Source organism: Myotis daubentonii, chromosome 16 (genome assembly GCF_963259705.1).
Source record: "Myotis daubentonii chromosome 16, mMyoDau2.1, whole genome shotgun sequence".
Lineage (NCBI taxonomy): Eukaryota > Metazoa > Chordata > Mammalia > Chiroptera > Vespertilionidae > Myotis > Myotis daubentonii.
Window position 1 is genome coordinate 49,742,729 of NC_081855.1, and position 13,281 is coordinate 49,756,009.

Sequence of the window (13,281 nt, forward strand, 5' to 3'; positions counted from 1 at the left end):
AGTTATTCTTTTCTGACATTTGTTTTGAGAAGGAGAAAGAGGGAAAAAGAGTCTGGTCACTTTCCTACTGGGTTTTCATTATGTCAGTCTCTCCACCATGATTGGTTTCATGAGCATATGACCTTAGAAAGGCTTAGCACTTGGTTTAATGCTCAGCTGTCACAGTGTTGAAATTCTTAATATTCTGAGCAAGAGGTCCTGCATTTTCACTTTGCACTGGGCCCTGCAAATGATGTAGTTTGTCCTGTCCTCCCCTAAGAGTGTACTTAATATTTATCTGCAGCTATAAGAGAGTAAGTGGTTTAGGTAGGTTTTGGGAGGAGCTAATGCTCTTTCACTTCCCCATCACCACAATCTTTTTATAGCCTAAGAAATAAAAAATAAAAAAGAGATAACCCAGGCCTTGGGGGGTGGAGGTGGTGAAAGAAGGGGTAGGGCAGGACTCAATAATGCATTAGATTATGGCATTCTAAAGCCAGATGTCAATGAAGGCTAAATGCTATAACGACGCAGCACACCACCATTCACCGCAGGACAAAGAGCACATTTCTAAATCAACATGTGTAAGTAGCCCCACCCTCCCAACCATCTCCACCAGGTTTACGATTATCTGCACTGTTTGAACAGAGCTTGGGTACATCTGGGTAGTGCCAAGGAGTGAGCTGGGCCTGTTTATGCTGGAAGTTTCATATGGGTGAAAGTTGAAATGTTAACTTGCTTCTATTTTGTCAGAAATTTTAATAAATTGTAAAAGTACATTGGTAGTTTTAGTACTCAGATCCAAAATTAAATGCTTTGAACCAATGCAAAGCTTAGAGACCTAATTATTTAATTTTAATGCGAATCTACTGGGTACAAGTTGTAATGCCTTAGACTCAGAGTTTGGTCCGTGGACCAGCAGCATTGACAGCACCTGGGAACTGGTTAGAAATGCAGATCCTGGGCTCCACCTCAGACCTGCTGAGTATGAACCTGTGTTTTCAAAAGATCCTCGATGGTTTGTGTGCATATTAAAATTTACTGTGATCATGTGCTGGACAGCTGGGTAGCTTGATTGAGGGGAGAGGTGATGGCAGGAAATCTAACACATTCATAGGTCCTAGGAGTTTTGTTCTAGCTAGAATTGTATCTAGAGCAGTGGTTCTCAACCTTCTGGCCCTTTAAATACAGTTCCTCATGTTGTGACCCAACCAAAAAATTATTTTCGTTGCTACTTCATTACTGTCATGTTGCTACTGTTATGATCATAATGTAAATACCTGATATGCAGGATGGTCTTAGGCGACCCCTGTGAAAGGGTCGTTCGACCACCAAAGGGGTCGTGATCCACAGATTGAGAACCGCTGATCTAGAGGGACTGTCTTGTATCAATGAACTGTATTGAAACATTCAATTGTATTATTGCATCTAGAGACATACAGGCAAAAATATATAAGCAAATTATAAGATAATGTGATATAATTATGCCAGAAAGGTGGAGAAATGGGAACTGGGGCTGTGAGGTGCTATAAGAATCCTGTATCATCATCTGCCACAGTAGGAATTTAAGTCATTAACGTCTTAAATTGAATAGTCAAGAAATAGCCATATAAGCGTGTTCTTTAGAAACATGCAGGTAAATACCTGAAGAGATATTTAAAAGATTTTGGAGAGGAAGATTCAGGAGTGGGGAGACTGGGGACTGCTCTTGTTTAGTATGAACCATTCATTCACTCACTCATTCATTCATAAATATTTATAAATATTTTAAGTGTGTGCTAGGCCCTCTGTAGGGACAGGGAATACAATAATGAAAAAACACCAAAGTTTCTTCTCTCATGGACTTTAGGTCAGAGGAGGGGACTAGAGTTGAAGAGAGCATGCCGGAGGCTGATCCATACAATGGAGACAAATGAAGGGGCCTGGGGTTGGGGTGGGGTAGGGACGGTGCGCTTGTACTAGGATATAGAGTGACTAGGCTTGGCCTCACAGTGAGGGCAATATCTGAGTGGTAACCAGAAGCTTCATGGAGAGGGAAGAGTGATGTAGAAATCTGGGGTGCAGAACCTTCTAGATGCAAAGGTCTGTAGCTGTGAGCAGTGGGGGGCCCAGAGCTGGTGCTGAGCAGTGGGAGGGAGAGTGGTAGGAAAGGAGGTAAATGGGAATGTTGTGCAGATGGCATTGTCCTTCAAGGACTCTGGCTTTTAATCCATATAGTATGGGAAGCTAATCTCCTGTGCCTGTGAAGTAATCCCCTATATTTTTGAAGCGACATCTAGGCCACACTTTATAAATACTGATTTTAAATGAACAGGATAGATGATAAGACACATTTTTCAAGTGGATACTTTCTTTTACAGTTATTTGAGAAGGTAGAGTAGTATTGGTGGTAACATACACAATTTTGAATGCAAGGAAATTAAACTTAAAGCTAAAGAACAAACTAATAATGATTCAGAGTGAGAAGCTTTGGACTCTGGTAAGCGTCTGAGTAACTGGAGTTGCCTTCGTTCATGCATCCACCCAATCCATCTTTTCACCCACCCATCTGATCATTGGAAATTCCAAGAACCTAGCATCATCTAGGTACAAATATGAGTAAGCCTGTTCCCTCCTCAAGGGTTCACAGTCTAGCCAGAGAGGCTAGCTTAGGGTGTGCAGGTGGCGGTATAGGTGGAGACTGGAACAGGCAGCATGAATATTGTGCGACAGACGCCATCTGGCAGAAATAGTATTTTTATCACAAAATATTGTTATTTGGAGCTTCCCCATTCCTTAGAAAAATGCCTCTCAAGCCTATTCACAGCCTTTGTCTTTATTCCATGATTATCAAACAATTTTTGGTATTTAGTTTAGTTTGTAGGCACATCAATCACAAGACAGAGGTGCACTGGGTCATGGTAAAACACCACCACCGACACTTTCATTGTAAATGAATAGGGGTCTCTTGTTAATGGGGTTTATATGATTCCATTTCCTTAGTTCCTGATCGTTGTCGAGTGGACTGATAAAGTAAAATTTCTGAACCATGAAGTTTGATCACTGGACCTTTGCCAACAAATATGTGCTGAGTGAGTAAGCATATAAAGTGCAGTGAGTCTGGAAGGCTCATCTGGAAATATTCTGTCCATCTTACCCACTAAATACAACTGTCCAAGTGTAACATCAGCAATCACATAGGCAACAGCACAATGATGCCTAGTAGTGTATCACAGGAAATGGGCTACCTGACGAAGGAGCTAATATAATCCAAACTTCAGTACAGGAGTGTAAAGGGATCTAAGGTGAAGTGTGGACACAATGTCTAGCATAGTAAGTACACAGTTGATACTATGATAAGTGAGCGAATGAATGAATGAATGAATGAAGGGTCCAGTGGATCGTTTTAAAGAGGAAGATGTCTTTGTATTTTCCTTAAAAATCCTTCCTGTTATTATGGTGTCTGCTACCAATTAAAATGTACTTTGCCATGGTTCTTAATCTAAATAAGGAATTCGATGCATGCTTCTATAGGGCAATTAACATGAAAAATTCACTCCATATCAGCTTCACCCTGGGAAAGAACACAGGACCTGGAGTCAGGGGACGGAGGATTTTACTATCTGTGTCACTGTGACCAAGTTTATTTACTCTTGAGGAAATAATACCATTGAAGATAAAATGAACCATTTGGGTTCTGAATTAAGCTTCCATGTTTTGACTAAAAAAAAAAAAAAAAAGTATTTATTTAACTCTTGCTCCCTCTGCTGGAAGATTGGCTTTCTGTTTTGGTCCTATACTGAATATATTGTATAGGTGTCGGATTTTGTTTTTTCTTGCCTCTGTACTTAAAAATCCCCAAGATTATACTGAATTATACTTAGACTCAAGAGAAACCCTTCAACTCAATAGTTCCCATCCTTACGTTCCACATTGTCATCTTGGGGATTGGTGCTTGATGTTATAGGTTAAGAATATAATTCAGGCTTTTACTGTGTCTATTATTTATGTCCTGGAGGAGGGCATTTGACCACAGTGTTTTCAAATCTGAGAAATCAGACACCATGATTCTTTGTGTTTTTAATCTAGGGACCATTGCCTTAAATCATCATGGACATTTTAAGGAATCACAAGTCTACACGTAAGTTTGCTTTAGCAGTCGGAACTTTTAAATGTTCTGCTTCCCAGATTCTCCCACTTTCAAATCAGCAGTCCCTGTCCTCTTCGCACTTGGTCTTTGACAAGGCCTGTGTCTATCCCAGCCCCAATCCTTGACTGCCACTGGCCTCCATAGCACAGTCATCCATTGCAGGCCCACAGTTACAGTCAGTGGGCCTTTTACTTCACCTGTTAGCAAACATTCCTGTTCAGTAGAATGTCAGAGTGAGGCAATGGTGAGATGATTTAAAAGTCTCCTCTTTCCTGAATCTCTTTTATTCGGATGGTTATGTTAAAAAGAAAACACTATTTTACAATTTTTTAAAACATGGAACAGAGTTACCTAAATGACAAGAAGATACTTTAAATTCCCACCCTCTACTTTTATTGGCCGGAGGAATTCAGAGGAGGCCCTGGGGAAAATGTGAGACCAGAAAGCTTACATACTGTATCCTCAGCTTCCGGTCACTGTATCTGTCGGTCAAAAAGGAAAGCCTGCCCCCAACTTCACACCTTTAGGCTGTACTCTAAATCTTTGTCAGGTGTTGATGGGCTCATAATATTCAGGTAGAACCACATGAAATTACCATTTCTATGGATCAAATTAGTGGAATATTGGCAACCTATCGTGAGCAAAACCCTTGGCCAGTATTCTTTCTAAAGTGAGGAATTAAATTCTTTATTCATTGTTAAAGGAATTTGTGTTCAGATAGTGGTTGTAGAAGACTGTACGTAGTTTTATTTTTATTTTTAGTAGGGAGGCAGGCTTAAGGGAGAGAAACAAAAACCTGGTGATTTCGTTTTGGTGGGTGTTCTTTGCTACCATACATGTTATACAAACTATGTACTGAGATTTAAAGTTGCTACCATGCCTTGGGCCATGAATTGTGAATGTTTGATATTCCTTTATTTCTTCACAAGGCGGTGTTGATCCTTGTCCAACCTGAGAGCCCTGATCAGGAAAAATATTGAGTTCAGGCTCAAGTGGCCTTTCTGGGCAGCAGGGGGCACTCTCTTCATATCTAATAAAGGCTAAAGCAACCCTTCCAGTGCTCCTATTGAAACCCACGTTTGTGAGTCATTACCATCCTTCTTTCTGTGTTCAAGTGGCATCTTGCAAAGGACAGCATTACCTTTTGGTGAGCAACAGCTGACCAATCAAAGTATTTGGGAAACTCTACAATTTTAAAGTAAAAAGCAAAATATTTTCTTTATCTGATATTTATTTTTTGCAATAAGCATGAATCACCTGGGAAACAGCAGATACTTTTCAATCTTTTAAATTGTTACACCAGTCCTGAACTACCTGGATATTCTTGAAATTAGTCATGTTCATGTTTAATAGTGGGCAAGGGGTCAAAGGCCCTCTCAGTTCTAGGAAAGGTTTAAAGGCCGGTCCCCGTGCCCTGGCAGAGATGTTGATACAGATGGGTCTTACTCTTCCTGATGTCATTTCAACTCATTTTCTCCCACCCTCGTATGCATAGAAGGGGTTGGCAATTAATCGTTTTATCTGAAAAGGCCAGATGGAAAATATTTTAGGCTTTGTGGCCCAGAGGGACTCTGTTACAACTATTCAGCTCTGCTGTTGTAACCCCAAAAGCAGCCACAGAAAACATGTAAACAAGTGGGGTAGCTGTGTGCTAATGACACTTTATGATTTGGCTATCCTATAGCTATCTGTAAATATTGAAAAACCAGTTACTATCTTTCATATAGTTTTATTTTATATTCTTTATAAACACAAATACTTTTTTTATTTTTTTTAAAAAAACCTCTTTCTAATTAACAAGGAAATAATTGAATCTTAATGTCCATCTGGTTCCACTGCTATTGGAATTGATGTCTGACCCCTTACAGTGTGCCGACAAGCGCCGTTGCCCCGTGGTTTGAGAGCTCAGGCTTTCTGTTTTCCATGAAAGAAAGGCAGGAGCCTGGGAATCAGAACAGATGACAGAAGTCCACAGGCGTTTTTAAGTAGGTAACACAGCAATTTAGAAACCGATGCTGCTGGAATTGTGAATTTTCATCTTTTCATTTATCGTTTTAAAAGAAAGATGCCACAGCGTAAAATAACAGGCACTGACTGGCCTGAAAGGCCCCTGGAAAATCTGGTTTCAGAGTTTTCTAGGAGTTGGTCCAAGAACATTTTTCTTTCTGCCTTTTGATCTGTTGAAAGATACACGAGATACTCGGGTGCCTGGAGGTCATAGATGCCAAGAGGGAAAGAAACTGCGACACGTTGTCTGGTAAAGGGAGCCAGCACTTCGAGAAGGGATAATTGCAAGAGCAGGAACTGGAACTTTTTAATCTACTGCCTGACCTCAAACCCACCTTTGTACTTTTCCTGTGAATGGGTTCCGTTTCCTCCAAGTCTGAGCGGGTTTGGGGGAAACGGAGGCAACAGTTGCTGCCTGCAGTTTTAGCCCCTCTTCATCTCCTCTTCACTTCCCGTTCCCCTCTCCACTTCTGAGAGCAAGGGGCTACCCGCCCCTTTCCCTCTCTTCAAAGAAATGTTTAGCTGGGGCTGACTACGGAGGAGAGGAAACAAGAAGTGACTAAGAGGAGAAGCACGGAAGGTGTTTTTATATCAGGACAATTTTATATAAACATGTAATTGTCAGAGGTTACTTGGAGGCACCAGAACAAAGCTGGGGGCCAGTAGGGAGCAAATATCTGAGAGGTCCCCAAGGCTTTCCCTGCGAGGGGCCCCCAACAAGCACAGGAGCACCTTGCACATAGCGTCAGGTCCTTCAAGTGTGGCAGAGAACACTTAGGAAGTTTTCTTTCCCAAGGGTTATGGGAGTCAGCTCTGAATTCTCCTCCTTACACACTCCTGGAGGAGGAGGGAGGGTGGATCAGATTCCAGCCACCACCAGGAAGCTCCTGGAAGAGCATATTTGTGTCTCACTGCCTTGAACTCCCTGACCTGGTCTCCACCTTCTATTGCCCCCCCACTTCAGGTGTCTGTGGGTCCCTCTGACCCAGCCTGCCCTGTGTCTGGACCCCTGGGTGGGTCTCTGTCTTGCCCAGCGGTGCCGGCTCCCAGCTTCCTTCCGCCAGCTGCTGGAAGCCACTGTAGGAGCCGGTACAAGTAGTTAGCAGGGCTGTGCTTGTCATTGGGGGGCGTATTTCTTCCTTCTGCTTCCTGCGACGGGGGAGGGAACTGACTCTAGACATCTGCTATTCAGAGGCAGCTTCCGTGTGGTCTGACGGAACCCTGTTCTGTGCACTTCAACCTCTGGTTGGCCCAGGGACAGTTTGACTGGTGGGAAGAGAGAAGACTTGAGTGCTGTCATGTCCCTTGGGCCATATTGACCTTAGGTGCAGCCACATCTAGAGGTGGGGGCAGAGGAGGAAGCCAGATGCTGCCTTGTCTCCTGTAGCGAGGCAAGGATGCCTGGAGGACATAGATGAGCCTTCTAAGCACCTCACTTGTAGAAGAAGGAAGAAGGGACAGTGTGAGAAATGGAATCACCCATGTCCCTACAGTAAGGCTCAGCCCCCTGTACAGGCAGGAATGATCAAAGACACTACCCCCTTCCCCAGAGCTACCAACCCATAGATGTGTAACCTCTTCCAACTCAGCACTGTAGCAAGTGTAGTTCATAAACTTTTAGCTGATTGTCCTTGTGTGTATGTTAGCTCTTTCTTTGAATAGCTAAAACATAAATGAATTTAGATTTTCCATGGCTTCCCCAAACACTTGAATTAATGTTTTCTTGGAATGCCCTTTTTTGGTCTGCCAGCTGATTACTATTTTCGGAGGACACTAATGACAACCCAGGCGTGATGTCTGCAAAACCCCACATTAAGGCGGCTTGCCACGCAAACCTGCCATTCAGGTAATGACTGCTGCCCTCTGGAAAAACAAGCTGGGGCCTCCCCAGGGGAAGGCTGTGTGGCAATGCCTGGGTATTTGAGAAGGGTGTGAGGCCAGTCCTAGGAGTTGACGTGGTAGAACTGGGTAAGAGGGTCACGATGGCTTTAGACGTTTTTGTTGGGTGTGGGAGAAAATTTCAAGGAGGAAGAGCTTTACTGAGGAGACATGCTTCCTTTTTTGTCTCTCAGCTCAAATCAGTTTCCTTATAACACCAGCAAAGGGAACAATTATCATGACTACTTACCATGATTATGGGTGACAGGAATTGCAGTTGGGCAAAGGGACTGTTTTGTATATTTAATTTCCTTCTCTGAAGTTCTGACTTCATGCACTTCCTTATTTTGCCTTCCTAATAGTGACTGGCTCCATAGTAGACACATGTTAGGAGCCTAAGTATTCTTTGACTGGTCCTTAATTCCAATTCATATGTGAATTTCTTGAAAAGAAAGAAGAACATCAGTAACACTAATGAGAGCACCCAGTCCGAGCTGGGTTAGCTTAGTGTGGAAAAGGCCATAATTTCACAGAATTATTGTTGTTTTTCTGAAAACTTCAACCATTGTTCGGTTAACTGAAGATAATTTAGAATTTTTTAAGTGAATGCTCACATGTAATAGTGGCATACGTTTTAGTGCTGTGTTACCTAACACAATAGACAACATTGGACCGGTGATTTTCATCCTCTCCAGTGAGTCTGGCAGTGGTGAACTTCCCACGGCTATACCAATGCATTGAAGCCAGGAATAGTTTGGGACAAGGAGATCGATCTCTTTAGTTTCCAGACTTCATTCTGTTCTCTACTCTTGACCAAAATCAAGAAACACCTTCTTTCAAAGCCTTCCTTAATCAGTGTTCTTGCAAGCTTCACTTGCTTTGAGCAAGACAATGCTAATGGGATTCTAGTGATGCCGCCTTACCTGCTATATTTTTCACGTAGTTCAATCCGTATTAAACCTACTGAGGCTGGCTTTTAGATAAGAATTTTAATCTTCTAGGCTAGGGGATATGGCAAATGGCTGATGGATTGAATTCATCTATAATCTTGCTACTCAGCGTGGCCTATAAATCATCAATCTCAGCATCATCTGGGTGCTTGTTAGAAATGCAGAATCTTGGATTCCAACCCAGACCTACTAGAAACCCAGAATCTGAATTTTTAAGAAGACCCCCAGGTTACTATGCACATTAAAAAAGAAATTCACATATGAAGTGGAATTAAGGACCAGTCAAAGAATACTTAGGCTCCTAACATGTGTCTACTATGGAGCCAGTCACTATTAGAAAGAAGCACTGATATATTTATAAGATGGAATTAGATATTGACCCCAAACCACTGCTTCCTAGAGTGTTGGAAATGGTAAGTAGAAATCTTCACAATATGTTTTTGTGATGAGACTGTGATGAAATATTTCTAACATAGTTTGTATAAGTATGGCCCGTCCATCATTACTGTCTTCTGTCTTCCTTTTTTGTTCTCTAAGTGCATGGGGAGCGATCATTTTGATAGAAACTAGGCATGAGTGTAAGGTCTAACTGGAAAGATTAAGGGGTGAGGTCCTCTGGTTTTGGGACTTGCTAAACTCTTCCCTTGTGTTAACTGATAGAGTTTCAGGCTAAGGGAGTGGCAAGTTAAGAGACTGCTTCTGTGCACAAAAAGATTGAATGCTTGGGTTTGGGTAATGGGAAGGTGACTCTTGGGTTTGGGTGATAGCTCTTGTTTATAAAACCCTGTCTCTCCCTAGTCCTTACAGATTTCTGGCTCTTGTGCATTATTCTAGTAACATGTATATTCAGATTTCTCATCTCTGGACGCTCACCTTAAGATAAAAACCATTAGCAAGAGTTCATCAAGACATGTTGCCTGTGCTTAGGTTTCACATAACTCTTTAGCAATCATTTTTAACTGTGTGACACAGTAGAAAAGCAAGTACATTGGATACAAATCCTGATTCCACCATTTTTAAGCTGTATGACCACAGATCAAGTAATTCACTCTATATGAGTCCCAGTTTCCTTAACTGTAAAATGAATATAATAACACCTTGCGGTGTTGTGACAAATGTTAAATGAGATTAGGAATGCAAATGCCAGTCAAGAATAGTTGTTATTATTGTGTGACTTGGTTGGAGCGTCATCCCATACACCAAAGGTGGTGGGTTTAATTCCTGGTCTGGGCACATACCCAGGTTTCAGGTTTGATCCCCTGTCAGGGTGCATGTTGATGTTTTTCTCTCCCCCTGCCCCTCCTCCTCCTTTGCCTCCTCCTCCTCCTCCTCCTCCTCCTCCTTCCCCTTCCTCTCTCTAAAATCAATCAGTAAAAAAAAACAATAGTTGTTATTGTTAAAACTTCCTCTAGTATATGTGTGTATGTATGTCACATGCATGAGTGTTATGTTGTATATGCACACTTCAAAATTTAATATAAATTGATTTGTAGTTTTTGTTAGATGACTCATAATTTTATTAGATGGCTCCTAATTTAAATTTCAAAGACTAGTTTTGGTGAGTAGGACAGTCCATGTATTGGTATGACACACACACACACACACACACACACACACACACACAGTTCTTCAGTAAAACTTCTAAGTATGGTTAGGCCTTCAGATGGTGAAGTATGTCAGAGACACTGTCTTTTTTTCCTTTTTGCATGACCTAACTGCAGATATTTTTTAGAAATTCTTGAATCCTCTTCATAAAGATGGTGGTGACTTGTAGATGTTGTAATAGAATAAATGAAATGGGGAATGAGTTACAGAAAGGGAATGATCTCAGGCATGTAGTATGATGGAGAAACACAAATGATACACAAATAACCAATAAAACACTTAGGGGATATATAAAAACACCAAAAATCTTAAAAGTATTTATTGGTTAAAGGCCATATAAGAGGACAGCATTTAAAGTACACCATTGTGAAGAAATATACCTAGAGTGAATGGCCAATAGTCAAGGGTCTTAATGACTTAAAAACTTAAACATTATAATTAAGAACTACCTGATAATCAGGATCATCTTAATCTGTACAGGCTTTATAGTTTCTTGGCGAAGAAGAGCATTTCTTATCTACATTGAAAAGAGGTCACCTTTCAGTGAAACTTTTGATATGTGTGATACTTACTGTATGCATAAATATTTATAGAGAACTTGTTGTTAATGTCCCTGGAATGAGGAACTTAAAGACAGAATCAAAAGGAATCGAAACTCCAAGATAAGAAGGAGAAGATTTACCTGGGCAACCCAGCATGCTCTAGTAAAGAGCAGGGACTGTCCTATTCTCCTTGTTGGAGTTGCACTGCTTGGATTCCACTTGTGAAGAGGCAGAGAGGGTAGTTATGACCATTCATGGGAAATGGCTTTACTCTGCCATCTTTGAAGAGGGAAGGCTTTGGTTATTTTTTTCTTGGATGCTTTGGTGCTTCATCTGTGGTCATTGGACCAAGACTTCTGTAGAAATCCATTTCAGTGTTAAAATGACTAAAATTCTGGCCAAAAGTTTGGCAGGATGCTAGTGAACTAGCTTTAAATCAGCAAATAATAGACTCTAATATTTTAAATACTTTGTTTTGCTTATCCATTGCCACATGGAAAATGATGCCCAAAACTTACTGGTTTAAAAATACAATATATTTTATTTGTTCATAATTCTATGGGTCAGAATTTCAGATTCAGAATACCGGGACTGGCTTAGCTCTGCTCTGTGATGTGTGGGACTTCAGTTGGGTTGGCTCGACTGTCTGGGAACCAGCCGGAATGGCTTGATCAGGGTCAGTCTGGAGCTTCAGTATGGCTGTTGGCTGGGCTCCTCAGTTTTCCCTCATGTGGCTTCTGCAGGAGGCTGGCTTGGGCTTTCATATAGCATGGTAGTCTCAGGGTGAATGAATTTACATGGTAGCTAGCTTCTTAGCAGGAGCATTCCAAGGAAATAAGCCTCAATGTGAAAGGATTTATTAAACCTCTGCTTGTATCGTGTTTGCTGATATTCCATTGGCCAAATCAAGCCACATGGCCAAACCCAGAGTAAATGTGGGAGAGAATACTGAAAAGCATGAGTCCTGATGGTATGGATTCATTGGGCCCACCAATAACTACTGCATACTCAGAATATACTGTTATTTAGTATCCAGTTTCAATTGTGAAAGGCTAAGTTGGTGTAATGTAACTATGTTATAATATTGCTGATGATCGTAAAAGGTATTTTTGGAATTATGTTATGCTATATTATTTGAAACAATCTAAACTGTTAAAAATCCCCACGCTACATACAGTATGTTAAATAATTTAAGGCCATCTGTTTAAAAAAAAAAAAAGAAAACTATCCAAACTCTAGTAATTATGTTAGGCTTACTTTTTTTTTTTTTTTTTTAAATTCATGGCATTTTTACAAATTGGTTTCAATTTAAGAGCTTATACCTTAATTATTTTTGGCTTTTCAATAATTCACACATTTAGAATTGTTATTTTTAATTTGCTAGCATTTTTAAAATCATGTGATGCTTTCTTCAGTACTGATGTTTCCATATGTCAGAGATGTTACTTGTAGGTTACAAATAGGTAGAAATGAGATCTGAGTTCCAGGAGGACTTGGCTAACCTCTCTAGACTTTCGCTTCCTCATCTCTTAAATAAGAGAGTTCAATATGTTTTCTTCTAATGCTTCTATCTTTTTTTTCATTTGAACTTACATGCGATGCCTAATTAATTAGTAGAGAAATATGAAATATGTATTTGGGGAATACTTATCTGTTATTTCTTTAAGGAAGAATTTACTTAGATGTTCTCATTAGTCACATTGCATTTTCTTTGGGAATCTTTAAAATATATTGATCCCTGGGTCCCAACCTTCAAATCCTTAATTTAATTGATCTATAACATGGCTTGGTCATTAGAATTTTAAAATTTCCCCAGCTGATCCTGAGGTGCAGCCAAGTTTGAGAGCCTCTATGCGAAGGAAACTTCCTTGACTCCTTTTCTCTTATTTGTCTTTTCCCAACATAATTCTAGTCCTTGCTCCCTTTTTAGCCTTATCACCACTCCACCAGCTTACAAATGCTACTTCCTTAAATATAAATTTATGATTATTGCTAATACTAAAACGAGCTTTAATCTTTATTACTTTTATAGAACAGCAGAGAAATCTAAGCTGAGCGCGAGAGATAAATAAATTTCTTCCATTGTTTGAATCTACTTTTTAAAAATAAATCAGCATACTTACCCATTCTGTAGTATACCTCAATACAATACTCCAGATCCTGATATTTATAATTTGGATATTGGACAAGT

The 13,281-nt window shown here is 40.5% G+C and overlaps 1 long non-coding RNA gene across 1 annotated transcript in view; it reads left to right on the forward strand.

The window, feature by feature from the left end:
* The first annotated feature begins 3,105 nt into the window (after nt 1-3,105).
* Nucleotides 3,106-13,281, forward strand: part of LOC132218989 (uncharacterized) — a 56,346-nt gene continuing 46,170 nt past the window's right edge. Inside the window, exons 1-3 of the long non-coding RNA XR_009449340.1 lie at nt 3,106-3,291; nt 4,048-4,099; nt 5,977-6,093. This is a non-coding gene — a long non-coding RNA (uncharacterized LOC132218989). The remainder of the gene's footprint in view (nt 3,292-4,047; nt 4,100-5,976; nt 6,094-13,281) is intronic.